Consider the following 19,641-nt stretch of genomic DNA (forward strand, 5'->3'; position numbering starts at 1 on the left):
AACTCTCTTGCTTTTTTGATGATCCAACAGATGTTGGCAATTTGATCTCTGGTTCCTCTACCTTTCCTAAATCCAGCTTGAGGATCTGGGAGTTCTCAGTTCATGTATTGTTGAAGCCTGGCTTGGAGAATTTTGAGCATGACTTTACTAGCATGTGAGATGAGTGCAATTGTGCAGTAATCTGAGCATTCTTTGGCATTGCCTTTCTTTGGGATTGAAATGAAAACTGACGTTTTCCAGTCCTGTGGCCACTGCTGAGTTTTCCAAATTTGCTGACATTCTGAGTGCAGCGCTTTCACAGCATCATCTTTTAGGATTTGAAATAGCTCAACTGGAATTCCATCATCTCCACTAGTTTTGCTCATAGTGATGCTTCCCAAAGCCCCCTTGACTTCGCATTTCAGGGTGTCTGGCTCTAGGTGAGTGATCGTACCATCATGATTATCTGGGTAGTGGCTCTCTTCTTTGTACAGTTCTTCTGTGTATTCTTGCCACCTCTTCTTAATATCCTCTGCTTCTGTTACTTCCATACCATTTCTGTCCTTTATTGAGCCCATTTTTGCATGAAATATTCCCTTGGTATCTCTAATTTTCTTGAAGAGATCTCTAGTCTTTTCTGTTCTGTTGTTTTCCTCTATTTCTTTGCACTGACCAGTGAGGAAGGCTTTCTTATCTTTCCTTGCTATTCTTTGGAACTCTGCATTCAAATGGGTATATCTTTCCTTTTCTCCTTTGCTTTTCACTTCTCTTCTTTTCACAGCTGTTTATAAGGCCTCCTCAGACAACCATTTTGCTTTTTTGCATTTCTTTTTCTTGGGGATGGTCTCCATCCTGTCTCCTGTATAATGTCATGAACCTCCATCGATAGTTCCTCAGGCACTCTGTCTATCAGATCTAATTGCTTGAATCTGTTCTTCACTTTCACTGTATAATCGTAAGGGATTTGATTTGGGTCATACCTGAATGGTCTAGTGGTTTTCCCTGCTTTCTTCAATTTAAGTCTGAATTAGGCAATAAGGAATTCACAATCTGAGCCACAGTCAGCTCCCAGTCTTGTTTTTGCTAACTATATAGAGCTTCTCCATCTTTGGCTGCAAAGAATATTATCAATCTGATTTCAGCATTAACCATCTGGTGATATCCACGTGTAGACTCTTCTGTTGTGTCGTTGGACGAAGGTGTTTGCTATGACCAGTGCATTCTCTTGTAAAACTATTAGCCTTTGCCCTGCTTCATTCTGTACTCCAAGGCCAAATTTGCCTGTTACTCCAGGTGTTTCTTGACTTCCTGCTTTTGCATTCCAGTCCCCTATAATGAAAAGGGCATCTTTTTTGGGTGTGAGTCCTGGAAGGTCTTGTATGTCCTAGAACCGTTCAACTTCAGCTTCTTCAGCATTACTGGTCAAGGCATAGACTTGGATTACTGTGATATTGAATTTTTTGCCTTGGAAATGAATAGATCATTCTTTTTTGAGATTGCATCCAGGTACTGCATTTTGGACTCTTGTTTTGCAGACACCACAGTTTTTACAAATTGAAGATTCGTGGCAACCCTCTGTTGAGCAGATTTGTTGGTGCCTTTTTTTCCAGCAGCATTTGCTCACTTCATATCCCTGTGTCACATTTTAGTAACACTTGCGTAATAGGCATATCTCTGAGATAGTGCAGGTTTGGTTCCAGACCACTACAATAAAGCAAGTATCACAATAAAGCAAGTCACACAAGTTTTGGGGGTGGGTTTACATATAAAAGGCTCTCCATGGGCCTCCTTATTCACTTAGACACAACGATATTGAAACCAGGCCAACTAACCTTACAGTGGCTGCTAAGGGTTCAAGTGAAAGGAGTTGCATACCTCTCATTTTAAATAAAAAGCTAGACATGATTAAGCTTAGTGAGAAAGTCATGTTGAAAGTTGAAACAGGCCAAAAGTTATGCCTTTTGAGCCCAACAGCCAAGTTGTGAATCCAAAGGGAAGGTTTTTAAAGTAAATTGAAAATGATACTCTAGTGAATTCATGAATGATAAGAAAACAAAATAGCTTTATTGCTGATATGGAGAAAGTTTTGGGATCTACATAGATCAGCCAGCCATGGCATTCTCTTAAGCCCAAGCCTAATCTAAGACAAGGCCCTAACGCTAATTCTGTGAGGGCTGAGAGAGGTGAGGAAGCTGTAGAAGAAAGGTTTGACCTAGCAGGGGTCAATTTCGTGAAGTTTAAGGGAAGACGTCGTCTCTGTAGCATCAGAGTTCATGCAGAGCAGCAAGTGCTGATGTAGACGCTGCAGCAAGTTACCCAGAAGATCTAGCTAAGATCATTCATGAAGGTGGCTGTTCTAAACAGCAGATTTTCAGTGTAGAGAGAACAGTCTTCTATTGGAAGAAGATGTCACCAGGACTTTCATAGCTGGAGAGGAGAGGTCAGTGCCTGGCCTGAGGGCTACACAGGGCAGGATGACTGTCTTGTTAGGGGCTAATGCAGCTGGTCTGGTGGCTCAGTGGTAAAGAATCTACCTGCCAATGCAGGAGATGTGGGTTTGATCCCTGAGTGGGGAAAATTCCCTGGAGAAGGAAATGGCAACCCACTCCAGTATTCTTGCCTGGGAAATTCCATGGACAGAGGTGCCTGGTGGGCTACAGTCCATGGGGTTTCAAAAGAGTAGGATATGATGTGGCAGCTGAACAGTAACAAAATGGTCATTTGCCATTCTTAATTATGCTAAATCTTCTCTTCCTGTGCTCTCTAAATGGAACAGCAAAACATGGGTGACAGCACATCTGTTTACAACATGATTCACTAAATATTTGAAGCCCACTGTTGAGATCTACTGCTGAGAAAAAAGAGAGTCCTTTTAATATATTACTACTTACTGACAATGTGGTTTGGTCACCCAAGCACTCTGATGGAGATGTACAAGATTAATGTTGTTTAATGCCTACCTTCTCAACATCCATTCTGCAGCCCACTGATCAAGGAGTAACTTGAACTTTCAAGGCTTTATTATTTAAGAAATACATTCTGGGAGTGGCACACCTCACAGCTTATAGGATCTTAGTTTCCTGACCAGGAATTGAACCTGGGCCACCACAGTGAAAGTGCCAAATTCTAACCACTGGACTGCCAGAGAAGTCCCATAAGAAATACATTCTTAGGCTATAAGTACCATGGTGATTCCTCTGATGGATTTGGGTGGTTAAATGAAAACCTGGGTAGGATTCACCATTCTAGATGCCATTGAGAACATTCATGATTCAAGGGAAGAGGTCAAAATATAAATATTAGCAGGAGTTTGAAAGAAGTTGATTCCAAACCTCATGGTGCTTGCAGGGCTTTAACACTTTGGTGGAGGAAATAACACCCAGTGTGGTAGAAAAATAGCAAGAGTACTAGAATTAGAAGTGGAACCTGAAGATGTGACTAAATTGCTTCAATCCCATGATAAAACTTTAATGGATGAGGAGTTACTTCTCATGGGTGAGCATTAAGAAAATGATTTCTTGTCATGGAATCTACTCCTGGTGATGATGCTGTGAGGATTGATGAAATGACAACAGAGGATTTAGAATATTACACAAACTTAGTTGATAAAGCAGAAGCAGGGTTTGAGAGGATTGACTTCAGTTTTGAAAGACGTTCTACTTTGGGTAAAATGTTACCAAACAGTAATTCATGCTACAGAGAAATTTTCATGAAAGGAAAAGTCAGTGGATGTGCCAAACTTCATTATTATCTTAAGAAATTGCCACAGTCATCCTATCCTACAGAAACCACCCGGATCAGTCAGCAGCCTTCAACATTGAGGCAAGACCCTCCGCAACAAAAAGAGTATGATTCACTTGAAGCCTCAAGTGATGGTTAGCATTTTTTAGCAATAGAATACTTTTTAATTTAGATATGAGCATTGTTATTTAGACTCTATGAGTAGATACTACATTCTACATTATAATATAAGTTTTATATGTACTGGGAAACAAAATAATCCCCATGATTCACATTATTGTGGTATTTGTTTATTGTGGTGGTATGGAACCAGACTACAATATCTTTGAGAATGCCTATATAGAAGATTTGAACAACACAACTAATAAAGTTGGTCTAATACATATAGAAAATTTTGTACCTAACAAATAGAGAGTAAGCATTATTTCTGAGCACAGAAGGAATACTTTAAAAAATGGACTATGTCCTAAATCACAAAAGAAGTTTCCAAAATATAAGGTAACCAGAATCAAATAGACTACATTCTGTGACTATAATAATTTAACTTGAAATCAACAATAAAAATAAATCTTTAAAAAAACTCACCTGAATAGAAACTAAAAAAATGTACTTTAAATAACTCATAGGTTAAAGAGGAAGCTTGAAAACAGCCAGCAAAGCAGACATGAAAGGAGGAGCATATTAAATAAAAGAACAGAAACTACTAAAATGGGGGAAATGATTAACACTTTCCTAATTGTATATTGTGATAACCAATGATAGGATGAGCAAAATTGGCCAAGAAGAATATAGGTATTATTTGCACCTCTATTCCTGTTCATGGTTCATTTTCTATATTAGTATTCTTTTTCTTTAGACAATATATAATATGGGCTAGCAAGAAAATTATAGAACTCAGGCTATGGAAAATATAGTCATTGTCAGATTTTCAGCAGTACATCTTTTCCATATAATGAGAAAATTATCGGACTGTTTAAGTGCAAACATCAGACTTATATAATTATTTTACTATTTGTTTAAAAGATTTTACAGTGGTCTTTAAGAGAAATTTCTATTTATATATTTAAGATATTCTTCTTTCCCTTCTTGTAGGTTACTCAAATGAGTCCAGATCTGAATCTCTTTCTGATGAAATACCTGATGGCTCTCATAGTTGGTATTCCTTCCATTTTGGGGGTTGGAAGCAAATAGACTTGGTTTGAATGGACCAGTTTTTTTTCATGGTCGTAGGATAAAAGAGTAAGTTGAAGTAAATTATCATGGTGTTCACAGGCTTCACATTTACATAATTGTGTGTGTATGTGTTTTCTATGTTGAAACAATTTGGATTTGGAGGAACTATTCCAACAAGATTATAACCTCAGCTGCCACCAGGTATGATTAAATCTTAAACCTAAAAACGTACTCAGAAAAGATAGCCAAGTAGAACCAGGCTTAAGGCCTGTTCCTTACTAATTCAGAATATTTGAGGGAAAGTCAGTCTTTTTTTAAAAAAAAAATTCCAAATTAAAATCTTCTTAAAATTAAAAAGAAATAAATGCTTATATATATATCCTTATTTGATCTTTTTGACATTTCTGTGATGACTAGTATTATCATCTCTCTGTTAAAGATATGAAAACTGATGCAGAGAGGCTCAGTGCCTTGGCTAAAGTCACACAGTATTAGACTTCCATTTCCAATTGTCTGTTGTTCTTCCAGGTTACACCATAAATTATTTAAAGGGATAGCATGTTATTTTATTCTAAGTCATACACATTAAAGCCAAAATAGTAAAGTTATATTAGCAGATAAGATATGTTAAAGATGTTGTTTTAATTCATAGTTAGCCAAATTGCATATTAGAGAGTCATGGTAAAATATAAGATTTGGCCATATTTGAGGAATCTTTCATTTTTTGACCACTTAATTAATAGAACAAAATAAGATCCTGCAGTATTCACAAAGGAACAGATGACTTCAAACTTTTTACTAAGTATAAAGCTAATATTTATACTGTATTTGAATTGTCACAAATTCTAAATTAGTGGAATCCATGTTCTTATGATTTTATTTAACCCAAGTTACATGGAAAACAAATTTTGGGAAAATGAATTTCTATAAAAGTCTTAAGATTATATGTAAAATGTTATTGTGTTTTGTATGGGTTAATGTACTTTTAAAATAAATCTTAAATTACCACATTATCAGAATCTTGTGTTTTCTCAATTATCACTGATTAGCAGCTTCTGTTACACAGATTAGATTGAAATCTATAAAAATCACAGTTTTAAAATATACATTCCTTATTACCATATCTGAGACTACTGCTAGTGATATCAGACAGTGCATTTCTCCTTTAAATGCAATTTCATTGGGCAGAGAAGGAAAGAACGGGAAAGGTTAACTCAACAATGACAGAAATGGCTTTTCTGGGAATTCATCCTTTGAGAAAGACATTAATGAGTGGTTACTATGTGCCATCAACTATTTGGTGATGCCACAGGTTCGATTACTCTTGCCTAGAAACTCCAATGGACGTAGGAGCCTGGTAGGCTGCAGTCCATGGGGTCGCTAAGAGTCGGATGCGACTGAGTGACTTCACTTTCACTTTTCACTTTCATGCATTGGAGAAGGAAATGGCAACCCACTCCAGTGTTCTTGCCTGGAGAATCCCAGGGACGGGGGAGCCTGGTGGGCTGCTGTCTATGGAGTCACACAGAGTCGGACACGACTGACGTGACTTAGCAGCAGCAGCAGGTTCAATAGCAAACAAAACAAACCAAGTCCTTGATTTCTGTGTAACAGCCTTACTTGGGATATTTATCTGTGTATTCTTTGAAATTTTTAAATGTATTTTAATCATTGTATACAATGATTAAAAACAAATGAATGCTTATATATATATTCTTATCTGATCTTTTTGACATTTCTGTGATGACTAGTATTATCATCTCTGTGTTAAACATATGAAAACTGATGCACAGAGAGGCTCTGTGCATATATCACTTTAATCGTGTATTTTAATCACAGTAAAACATATCACAGTAAAACATAATTCTAAGGAGAGGGTTTGAATTAGCATTCCTGGTCACCTCTGGGCCACACACAAGCCATTCAGTCACACAGCAATTCTCTTGTGTTAGAAACTCCAGATGGGGCTAAACTAAACCAACTGGGGACTCATCCCAGTTATTTGGGGGATCCTGACTGGGCCAGAATCCTTTTGAAACTGGTTAGACCTCCCCCAAACCCTTCCATTTGGTTTTCTGGAACCATGGACCACCCACTTCCCTGACTCAACAAAGTCATTGTGACCCTCCCAGCTGGGACTGTGCTCTGGCCTAGAGTCACTCCTCCAGAGTGTGAGCAGCCTACAGTCATTTCTAGCATTTGTCTGTTTGAGCCTTTGAGAAATGACTAGAGAGTTACCATAATAATGGTTTCCAATCAATTGAGCCCACTTAATACTCCAAGCACTGTTCTAAGCACTAAATCATTTAATGCTCTAGACAACCTAGTGAGTGGTAGAACTGAGATTCAAACCCAAGCAGTCTGATTGTAGCGTCTAGTCTTTACTGTTAACCCCTCTGTTATACTGTGCTGTTGAAAGACTGGCTTCTAAAATTATGACAGTCAAATTAGTGTTCTTTCTCTCAGTGAAGCCACATTTAAGATTGCTTATGCTAATAATTCTGACACTGGTTGAAATATTTTTAGAAATCTTGTTTTGGAGTTATCTGGGTCACATGACTTAATTTTTTTGGACCCCTGTTTTCTTCTTTGTAAAATGAGGAAACAGACCTTCACCATTTGAAGGTAGATTCAATTTTTGGAATGACCAGCAGTTTGAACCAATTTTAAGAAATAAGTTTAGAAAATAAATTCAGCAGTCCAGAGCAACTTTGGATGTATGTACATGTGCACAGGGCCATTGATGACAGAAGAATAAATGTTGTAATAACTGTTTGAGTTGTTCTTTCTTCTGTTTAGTTTTTGATACTTTCAGGATATATGTAAACATTATGTTTTATCATTACTTTATGATTCACTTTGAAACATTTAAACTTAAGTTTTATCCTCAACTGTTGTTTTGCTGTATGACTTTTGAAAAGTTCTTTAATCCCTTGTGACCTCACTTTCTTCATCTATAAAATGGGGATCACAATATTTACTCTTGATGGATATCTGTCCCATAGAAGTGTCTGTTTAGGTTTTAATCTCTATAATAAAAACATTATTAAGAAAGATTAACAGAGACTGTATGTAAAACACTTGGCATTATGCAGGTACTCAACAAATACTAGTTTTTGAGTTCTTCTATCCCAGCACTAAAAATAACAATGGCAACAACAGCAGTGATTCTTTTCTAATTTGAAAACTTAGAATATATGCACTTTGTCAATTTATGATCTAATCTTCACATGTCACAACTTTTTTTTTAATAATATTGTCTAACTTTAACTTTATGATTCTTATAGTCAGTTATTTACCCAAACTGATACACTGACCTTTGCACCTATTTAATTGGCTCTTTAATTACCATTTTGTTCATCAGCATAAACACCTATCTGCTTTTAGTCTTTTCATAGCAGTTAAAAACTTTAGCTCTGGACATAATTCATCCCCTTAATTCTTTTTTTCCTAAGCCTTTATTATGTCTGGGACTTCATTGTATGTTTGCTTAAATTAATTTTTCATATGCTTTGTTCTAGTTAGGTCATGTTTATTCAAGCACTAGATACAGCTTCTGTCATAAAATCAACTTGTAACCTAAATGAACTGCTCTTACAAATTAAAAAATGAGTCTATGCCATGATGAGACCTCCACTACTTCTATAAACCATGCAAGAAAATAATATTTTTACTTTGTAGTAGTACCTTTGCAATATTTCAGTGTCTTCAAGAATGATTAATTTCTTTAGCCAAAAGGGGCTTTTTAAAAATGATGAAATTGTATGCTTTCATTTTATGGATGAGGAAAATTAAAGGGGATAATGACTTGTCTAAGGTCACATATTTATTGATAGAGTTGGAACTAAAATCCTGAGTTCCTTATTCTAATACAAACCTCTTTCCATCATACCAGTTTAGGGGACAGATTGACACCGATTTTTGTTTTAGTCTCTCTTCTGTCCACAGTGTTACCTTATATCTGTCCTATAAAGACATTGTTTGGAGAGCTTTTTTTTTTTTTGAAGAATAACATCAGTCTGTCAAAGTATTGTTTTTGGTCTGTAGGGTTGTTATCTTACACTTAGCATTTTGTTATCTATGATAGTGAACGAGAGCCGACAGGTACTCCAGGAACCTGAGGGATACAAATAGTCCTATCATAAGGAAATCAAGAGGAACTTCCACTCAAGGGACATCCACACATGCTTCTTCAACTCAGCTGGCCATGGTGGGTGGCCAGAGAAGCAAAGCAGGGACTGTCCACAGCAAAGTGAGCAGCTACTACGGCAGCCTCCACAGGTCCGGTGATGGCAGGTGAGTTTTATCGGCAGCTTAGTTTATATCATGTGCTGGGTAAAAGTCATACGGCGTCTGAAGGAAGAGCAGCCAATTCTGAAACAGAAGTTGATCGTTATTAACCTTTTTGAACTTTGCTAGGTTCAGTTGTCCCAGATTATGGTCAGATTTAATGCCAGCCAGAGGAGTTTAGACGTGATACAGCGAGCAATGTGGAGTCATTGCTCATCAGAGAGAAGGCAGAGTAAAAGTGGTTATTTTAGTAAGATTAACTTAACAAACAATTATGGAATACCTACTGTGTCAGACATTGTGTGAGTCTCTAGGAATACAAAACTGATTTAGGCATGATCTTTGTTCTTAATAAGCTTGAGAAAAATAGAGTAGTCATTACTTGTTTTGTAGTTAAAAGCATGGGGTCTAGAATAATAAACCTCAGTTTCCTTATCTGTAAAATGGAAATAGTAATAATATCTGTCCCTTAGCAATGTTGTAAAAAATAAATGAGATAATACACCTAATTGCTCAGAACAGTGCAAATATAATTGTATAGTCCATAGGTTGTCAAATTTTTGTATAAAGAGAAACATATAATAAATATTGTATTACAAATGAAATAACATAATAAATAACTTTAGGCTTATTTACGGTCACATGGTCTTTGTTGCCACCATTCATTCTGCTGTTAATACCATGAAAGCAGCCATAGACAGTATGAGGTCAAAATAGGAGTGACTGTGTCCTAGTAAAACTGTTTACAAAAATAGGAAGGGGCCCGATTTGACCAGTAGGCCGCCATTGGCCAACCCCTGTTTGGTAGCATGGACAAGGAGGTGATTAAATCTGGTGGGGAGGAGGTGGGAGAAAGCTTCACAGAGAATGTCTGAGAGTGGACAGGATATGCTTTCTTGTTATATTTGATGGTAGAGACACTATAATTGGAAACCTAATAGGAGCTCTGCAGTAATTCAGTTAAGAGATGATCGAAGTTTATGAAAGAACAGTGACTGCCGAGAGTAATAGCTGATCTGAAAGATATTTAAAAAGAAGAAATGAAATGATAGGAGTTGGTGATGGATTAAAAGCAGTTGGAGAGAAGGAATGTGCCAAAACAAAAATTTTTTTTAAGACCCAGAGAGATGTTATGGGGAGGGAGGTGGGAGGGGGGTTCATGTTTGGGAACGCATGTAAGAATTAAAGATTTTAAATTTTAAAAAATAAAAAAAAATAAAAAATTTAAAAAAAAATAAAAGACATATACTCAGATTCATGAAAAAAAAAAAAGATTTCTAAGCTTGAGAAACTGAAAGAATTAAAATTAAGATGCTGAAATTCTCTATTCTGTGTTTCCGTGGCTGTCCTGTATCCTTCCAGGCTCATTCCAGCCTTTCAGTCTTCCCTGTCTTTGTCATGTAGGATATGATTCCTAGATGTACTCGCTTTTTAGAATGTTGGAATGTTTAGAATCTTTCCTTCTTGTTTGTCCTCTCCACTTGCTTTCTTTTGCTTTCTAACTTGGTCAGCTACTCTAGGTTTTGAAAAGGAGCAGCCTTTGACATGTTTTCTATCTTGTATCCATTGTTTACATGTTTTCTAACTTTGACATGTTTTCTTTCTTGTATCCATTTCTTTTTATTTTCCTTGCAAGATTTTTGAAATATTTGGAATATTTCCTTCCTACCAATTCCATCCTGCATTCTTTGTATTTATGGTCTTTTTCACCTTCTTACCCCACTTCTAACATAACCAACGACCTGTTTTTAAACTATCAAAGATCCTTTCCCTTTCCTGCCTTTTCCTTTCATTCAGCACTCCTAAGTGAAAAGCACTCTTCTAGATGCTAGGAACACAGAGATGGAAGACAAAAGAGTAGTAGATGTGATAAAATCGTACATAATGTACTTTGGGATTCCACAAAAGAAATCCTTTTAAGTCACTGTGGAAAGTCTCGTTCACAAACAAGGTAATACCTTAATTTGACTAGGGTACAGAGGAGGCAGTTGGAAATCTCAAGACAAGGAAACAGCACATGCAGAGGCAAGGAGGACAAAAAGGCATTTAGGTACCAGGGCCACCGTAGGAGATGAAACATGCTGAGGAGTTTAGGGTTTTTTCCCCTAGAGCAATGAGAAACCATTAAAAGACTTTGAGCATTGGGGTAAAAAAATGAGATTTGTGTTTTAGGAAGATCACTTTGACAACAGCATAGGAGAGGAGGTTGTAAGTAAGCCCAGTTGGGAAGTTTCTAGAGTAAAATTAGAGCTCTTAACTTAAAACACTCATACATAGAGAGGAAACCAGAGAATCTTTCAGAATACCTGCCTCCGTGAACTGCTAGCTCCAGCTGGCGCTAGTGGTACAAAACCCACCTGCCAGTGCAGGAGATGTAAGAGACATGAGTTGATCCCTCGATTGAGAAGATTCCCTCGAGGAGGAAATGGCAACCCATTCTTGCCTGGAGAATCCCATGGACAGTGGAGCCTGCCATGGGGTCACAAAGAATTGGACATGACTGATGTGATGGCCTAGCATGGCTCCATGAACTGACTTTCAGCAGTATTTGATATTTGACATTATTAGCCTCATCCTTTTCAATAAGGAATGAACAGTTATACTACAACTCTTATGCATGTGGCATTCTGTGTATTAAGAGATGTACTGAAGAAAGCTAAAGTATAATTTCTACTTTCCAGAATAGAACCTTACAGGAAAGGTAGGACATAACCAATTAAAAATAGTTCAAGCCGGTGTATAATTAAAACTGAGTGTTAGAGATGATCAGTGTTAGAGAACTTCAAATGAGCAGATTGGCTCCTCTGAAAATATCTCAGAGGAGATAAGTAGGGTGAGCAGATGGTAGTACAAGTAATGAGTTCATATTGAGCAGAGAACTTCTGAAGGGAGTTAAATGTAGGAGAATTTTAGCTTCTGTAATGTAAATGAAATTAAAGTTTAGGTAAGAGAGCTTATAATCTTTAATATAAGGTAGTGGTAATTAAAAAGCTGTGAGATGGAATTCCGTGAAGCTTAATAAAAAAGGACATACCAAGAACAAGATCATCAGTCATCATCAGTTCAGTTGCTCAGTTGTGTCCAGCTCTTTGTGACCCCATGGACTGCAGCACGCCAGGCCTCCCTGTCCGTCACCAACTCCCAGAGCTTGCTCAAACTCATGTCTGTCGAGTTGGTGATACCATCCAACCATCTCATCCTCTGTCATCCCCTTCTAGGAGAAGAACAAGATGCAGTAATGAAAACAATACTGTAAGAATAGCCTAGCACGTGATTCAGAGAAAATGCTTATAAACACATGAATGTCTCTATGAAAGTTTAGTGTCATGGAAACTAGGGGATAACGTATGACCTCCTGTGATGACCTTATCTCTCTGCTTAATTAAAATCACACTCATCCTTTAATTCCTGCTTAATTCCCATACCATGACAGCTAATTAACTGCTTTTTAAACATTCTTTGAGTGTGACCTATTAGTACAGTTTTTTTTCCTCAGCTAAGTTTGCAGTTTCTGGAGAATGTGAACTTGCTGACAGATATCTGTATATCCCTTGACAGTATCTAGCACTATGTTGTTCTTTAGTTGCTAAGTCGTGTTTGACTATTTGCGACCCCGTGGACTGTAGCCTGCCAGGCTCCTGTCTATGGGATTTTCCAGGCAAGAATACTGGAATGGGTTGCCATTTTCTTCTCCAGAGAATCTTCCCAACGCGGGGATCGAACCCATGTCTTCTGCATTGGCAGGCAGATGTTTTATCACTGAGCCACGAGGGAGGAAACAAATAAATCTGTCAAACAACTCTAGAAATAATTTGGGCTTGCCATCTCATGGATATTTCTTTCTGCATCAGTCAGTTTTCAAGTTTACATGTTAGCACTATATTTTGGCCGTGGTTTTCTCATCATCTCATGTTATCTTGACTGTAAGATTACACATATGCACACATATCTGCTTCTCAGTACTCACTCTAGTCCAGATTCCTTGATGGATAATTACTGATCTCAGTGCTATGTAAAATAAAATAGACTTAGGTAAATATAGTTAGCTGAGAGGATATAGAAAAGGAAATGGATGAGTAGCTGGGTGAATTCGAGAATGAGTGGTTAGTTTGGTAAGTGGGTGACATTTTACTGTGTAGTTGAGTCCTAATTATCCATGGCAGGTGGTTCATATACTAGAATTTTGTGAATAACCATATATTTCAGTTAAATAGACATAACTCAGTTTTTTTCTATGGAAAAGGTATTTGAGTCTTATTCACGAAATTAAACTCAAAGATTTAGATTTCAGTTTTAGAAAATGTAATTCATATTTTTAATTACTTTGATATCGTATTTTGCTTTTTTTCATTTGCCATATTTACTTGAATTAGATACTTATGAAGTCATCAAGAGGTGAAAGTTCTCTGAATTAGCTAGCAAGTCATAGTTAGAAAAATTTTCAGTTTAGGGCAATAATTATTATGTAAAATAATTATTAACTAGAATAACATGCTTATTCTGTTTTCATTATTTTAACTTGAAACATTGTAATTATTTCATCAAAACTTACAAATCAAATTTAAAACCTTTATGTTCTGAATGTGAAGTCTTTTAATAAATAAAAATTAAATGCTCTTTTATCCATTAATTTGAGGAATTTAAAAAATATTCTAAAGGTAGTTTTTCATTCTTAAATTTTCTTTTTTGCTTTACTCAAACAGGAGAAGAAAGACATGCTTTCTTTTATCATTTTAAAAGGACTTCATTTTTAAACTTTGTGCTCTAATGAAAACATTGTTTGATAAGCACTGCTATATAAGACTGGATCACCTCAGTAGTATATGAATCAGTGTTTATAATCTTTAAATTTTACAAATGATTCATAATGAGTCATTAAACTTGTTATAGTCATTAACTGAGGGAAATGGTAAATTGGTATTTTCTGACAGCCAGTAGGTCTTCAGCTGTTGATGACTAGTTCTTTTGATGACTTTAAAAAAGGAAAAACCTGCTACCTCCTTCTTATTTTTAGAAATACTACTAAAAATTTAATGTATTAATTATATTTGGTTGTTTTCTTTGATTGTTGTTATTCTAAATTAAATACTTTTTACAAAACTGTGTTTAGTTATACAGGGGCTTTCCTGGTGGCTCAGTGGTTAACAATCCACCTGCAATGCAGGAGCCACAGGAAATACAGGTTCAGTCCCTGGGTCAAGGAGATCCACTGGAGAAGGGCATGGCAACACACTCCAGTACTCTTGCTTAGAGAATCCCATGGACAGAGCAGCTTGGAGGGCTACAGTTCAGAGGGTCACACAAAGAGGTGGACATGACTGAGCGACTTAGCATGCACACACATATAGTGTACATGACTATGAGTTTTTTTAGCTCTAATGGGGACTCAGTGAGTCAGAATCGCAACAAAAGAAAATTTTAACAGGTCCCACTGCTGCCTTTCAAGATAAATAGAATGATGGAGAGGACAGCCTGCGATGAGCAATGGAACCCAGTTGATGCACTCAAAAGCTGCATCTTGGGAAAGGGATGAGGCGAGAATTTGCTTTACAGGTAGTTAATTGAGCTATTAACTGGGCTCTCTGGAAGGAAGCTGTTCACACTTAGCATCATCATTGCTTGCCAACTCCCTCACTTTTTTAATGTTCCATTAATTTCTCCTCTAATTTCATGCACTCCCTTTTCCACTCTACAATCCAGGGTTGTAGTGCAATTGGAGTTTGCTGCACCATGACTATCACCATTCTTCTAGATTGCCTGTGACAATGCCATATTTCTTCTGTTCTTATTCTTCCTCTCCTGGGACCCACCTCACAACCCAAAACTTATTTGAATGAGAAAAGTATCCTTACTTAGCATAGTTCTAGATCAGTTGGCTCTGCTTAACTTCAACTTCTGTCTGGTTGCAAGGCACCTCTTAATTCTGAGCCTAAATAGTAGATTTTCTTTTCTCCGTTTTGTTTGGCAAAACAAATTCAACAGTGTAAATCATGAAATTATTTTGTAAATCAGTGCTATTTTCATGAAAAATTTTAGTATTATTTTCTAGTGTGTTCTGTTACCTCCTACATTAGGTACACTCCCTGCAGTTACAGAGGAATGGAGGAGAGACTACCTCATGGCAGCATGTCACGACTTACAGATCACTCCAGGCACAGTAGTTCCCATCAGCTCAATGAACAGTTACCACATAGCAGCATCAGAGATCTCAGTAATAATCCTATGACTCACATCACACATGGTACCAGCATGAATCAGGTTATTGAAGAAGATGGAACCAGTGCTCAAATTGTCCTAAGGTGAATTTGTGCTGTTTAAAAAGAAGATTTTATTCTTTGCCTTTGCATGACTGATTGCTATAACTCAGTTATGATGCTTTCAGTCAGGTGCAGATTGTGTCCGTTGAGAAGTAAATTTTTGCTTTTTATATTGCATCAAACTTGGAACCTCAAGGCATCCAAAATGCTAAGAATGATATGATCACATAAATAACTCTTATTTCTAGGTTATGAAGAAATAATTATTTGTCTGGTAAGCATTTTTATAAACACACTTGTTTGATATTTGGAAAAATCCTAAATGTATGATGACTGCTTTATAGTGAACTTTCATATAATATCAACTAGTTGTGAGGTAACATTCTGGTAGTTAGTTCTGTTAATAAAACAAATTTTTAGAATTAAAGAAATTTTCTATGCAAGGTTTATTTCTCAGATGAATAGTAGGACTTTGTAGTTTTCTTTCCACTAAGTGAAAAAGAACTGTTTTTAAAACGTAGGAGAATTTGATAAATCAGCAAGGGTATTTTAGCTAATAGAATATAAAATCAACTGAAGAATCTGATTAGTCTACTGAGACTCTTTTGAAATTCTGTCAAAATAGTCTTTATCCAGAGAAATACAGGAGTAGGATTAGCAACAGAGTAAAAGCAGAGATGGGCATTTTTTTTCTCAGTAATTGTGCTGTTTTTATTACTTTAGTTAAATATTACTTTTACTGACTGTGTTTTTATATTGATAACTTATCCATAGCATGACAGAAAATTTTTACTTTTAGCCATTTTTTTCCCATTTAGTAGTATTGATTTGTAGAGAACTTCGTGTTCAGATACGTTCTATGGAAGCATGTAATAAGATAAGCATCACACACTGTAAGCCTTTTTGTAGTAACCATAGTTACAAAACAGCAGAGTGTTTCCTCTGTATCTGTTATTGTGTTTTTTGCAGTGAGATCTAATCTTGCCAAAGCTGCCAGATGTTGGTATCTAGGCCCCTCCTATCAGTGGACTTATTCGCACTTGCATTGCCCAGTAGCCAATAAGCTATAGCTTTTGCCCCACACCCATATCTTTAGATTCTGGGTCATTCTGGGTCATTTAGATTCTTGTTTACAGCTGAAATATATATATAATCCAAGTCCACAGTGGTGATTAATTTGGGATATTTGAAATTCATTGTAGCTTAATGAAGCATGATTAGTCCTGCTGTGAAGTATCTTTTAACTTTAAAAATATCAACTCAAAAACCTTTGACGTTTTGTCTTGTAATATTTAAATAACTTATAATAAAAATTGTAAACTTTATTAGGCATGATAATGATCGGAAGGGAAAGAAAAATTCTGGAAAATGCTGGATGTGTTATGTAGACAAGCGTATTTAAGCAAGACATCCTCAACCCTGACTATAGGTAAGAATCACTTGGGGAACCTCGGATGCCTGACACCTTCCTCTCATTGAGATGAGGACTGGTAGTTTTATACGAAGCTTCCCCAGTGATTCTAATCTGCTGCAGGCCTGACTGCAGGCTGTTTGAAACTAACTTGCCCCTGCTGACAGAGTGATGGCATCATATCATATCACGAAAACCTAGCCGGACACAATGTTAGGCTTTTATATCCATTACCTGATTGATCTACAACTGGAATTCTGGACCCCACTTCTAAAAATTCATACTCAGTAAGTCAAAGGTGACGGTAGGACTTTAAAAATCTATCGTCATAAAAATATTAATATCATAGGTGATTCTTACGCAGACATCCAAGAATCAGACTTTAAAAAATATTCTAAACTCCAGAGAGGTCTGGCTTTGCTAGTTTTTGACCTTTTACAAGTTAATTTATCTGAACCTCAGTTCCCTTGTTTTTGAATGAAGATTGAAAATAAATACCTACCTCACAAAGTTGTCAATAGGTATCAGATGAAAAATCATATAAAAGCTGAAAGCTCTTTGAAAACTTCAGTGTTATGAACTAGAAGGGATTAAGATTATTGAGGACTTAAGATATTTGTTTGAGGGCTACCATAGTACAATCTTTGACATGTGTTTGAATTCATGTGGACTTTTTTCTCCTTCTTTAAAACAAAATGTACCCAGAAATTTGGTGTTGGAAAAGCTTTCATCAGGCACAGAAGTCAGTTTTCTGATAATAATAATTTGTTTGCCTGTCATGTTTTTTTCTTTCAAAGTACATATTTCTTAATATTTATTATTAATTCTTCATAAGATATTTGAACATTTGGCTCAAATGCTTTACTTTTTCCTCCATCCTCATTGTCTTTCTCCTTGAAACTGGAGTTCCCTCACATCTGACAGTAGACTTTTACTCTGAAGATCAAATTGGTAACAACTCATTTAAAAATAAATCAGTAATTCATGAGGCTTTTGTCTGAGAATTTCTCCTGAGAACAGCATGAAAGACCAAAACAAAAATTCAAACACAAAACTAAGTTAACATAGAAGGTACCAGTTTGAGCTCAAAGATGCTGTTATTCATTGCCATCTGCATTATATCATCAATTGCCAAAATGTTAATTGGTTTCTTTGTGGGCCAAGTATAGACAGTTAGTTCAGTTCAGTTTAGTCGGTCAGTCGTGTTTGACTCAGCGACCCCATGAATCGCAGCACACCAGGCCTACCTGTCCATCACCAACTCCCGGAGTTTACTCAGATTCATGTCCATTGAGTCGGTGATGCCATCCAGCCATCTCATCCTCTGTTGTCCCCTTCTCCTCCTGCCCCCAATCCTTCCAAGCATTAGGGTCTTTTCCAATGAGTCAACTCTTTGCATGAGGTGGCCAAAGTATTGGAGTTTCAGCTTCAGCACCAGTCCTTCCGATGAACACCCAGGACTGATCTCCTTTAGGATGGACTGGTTGGATCTCCTTGTGGTCCAAGGGACTCTCAAGAGTCTTCTCCAACGCCACAGTTCAAAAGCATCAATTCTTCAGTGCTCAGCTTTCTTTACAGTCCAACTCTCACATCCATAGACAGTTAAGTGAACATCAATATGAAAATCTTAACCCTGTGCTTCCTGATTTTTAAATATTCATTTGTATCTTCTCTTTTAAACTATTGATATATTTGTAAATGCTTTATTGGCCTTTCAGTTGCTTTCACTGTCTTAGTTTTGCTTCACAGAATTTACTTAATATTGTTAATCTGTTGTTTTAAATAACAGGATTTAGTTTGGGTGTGTTAGTTATCAAACTAGTGCTCTGAATTAAAACTTTTTTCTTTAAAGAGACAATTGAAGAACTATATTAAAACAACAATTTCAAGTCTCAATTAGCTTAAACCAACTTGAACAAGTCCGGACAGCTTTCTTACCATATGTTTGTTTAATTTGTGTTGTGATTGGCAGATGATAATGTTTGGTATTTTATTTGTTCAATTGACAACTGAGAAAATAATAGTTCTCTCTAAAATGTTAACATATAACCAAAAAGTTTTCGAAAAGTACTCTGATTTCAGCAATGTTGTATTGAATTTTTTCAGTGATTAAAGCAAACAATTCAAAGCAATACTAAGCTTGAAACAATAATTAATTTCAAAGAACAGTTAATAACTCAGCAACTAGAAGAGGGCATGGTAGGTTTTCAAAAAATATTTAAATGTTGTGAGTGTTATGAAACTCACTTTAGTAGTGATAGTCTCAGTTCAAAGAAATTTGAAGAGTCTAAATTTAAGCTAAGTGAAATGAGTCTCTACTTTTCCAGAATAATATGTGGCGAGTAATAATCGATGAACTGCACCAGATAAAGTTTATTCCTCCTAGAGTAACAGCACATATTACTATTTTAATTAAATATATATACAAATTTACACCAACACTTTATATTAATTTAAAAGGTGAACAGTTTTTAGAAGTAGATTCTTGTTGGTTTTATGTGAAATTAGATCTTTGTATACTAGTTGGGTGAATTAATATTCAAGTGAACTTTTATTAATGATGATGTTCTAAACTGTTTCTTAGAGCAGATTTAAGAAAATTCTAAGAATCTCTTCAAATGAGTAAAATTAACTACATTTTAACCTACCTCATTAATTTCTTTGTGATAATAGCTGGAAATAGCTGAAGTTGTAACTTTATTGGTATAGACTATATCCCCATGAAATAAACGGAAGTACTTAAAATTTTTTGATAAAATAGTGGATCATTGGCTGGAGCTTAAAAAATGT

The 19,641-nt window shown here is 36.2% G+C and overlaps 1 long non-coding RNA gene across 4 annotated transcripts in view; it reads left to right on the forward strand.

Moving 5' to 3' along the window:
* LOC105613831 (uncharacterized) overlaps positions 1–18,983 on the forward strand; it is a 35,141-nt gene extending 16,158 nt beyond the window's left edge. For all 4 annotated transcript variants that reach the window (XR_009598218.1, XR_009598217.1, XR_006057736.2 and 1 more), the window contains 3 exons: positions 4,813–4,959; positions 8,981–9,189; positions 15,258–18,983. This is a non-coding gene — a long non-coding RNA (uncharacterized LOC105613831). The remainder of the gene's footprint in view (positions 1–4,812; positions 4,960–8,980; positions 9,190–15,257) is intronic.
* The last annotated feature ends 658 nt before the right edge of the window (positions 18,984–19,641 follow it).

This window comes from Ovis aries, chromosome 23, assembly GCF_016772045.2.
Source record: "Ovis aries strain OAR_USU_Benz2616 breed Rambouillet chromosome 23, ARS-UI_Ramb_v3.0, whole genome shotgun sequence".
In the NCBI taxonomy this organism is placed as follows: domain Eukaryota; kingdom Metazoa; phylum Chordata; class Mammalia; order Artiodactyla; family Bovidae; genus Ovis; species Ovis aries.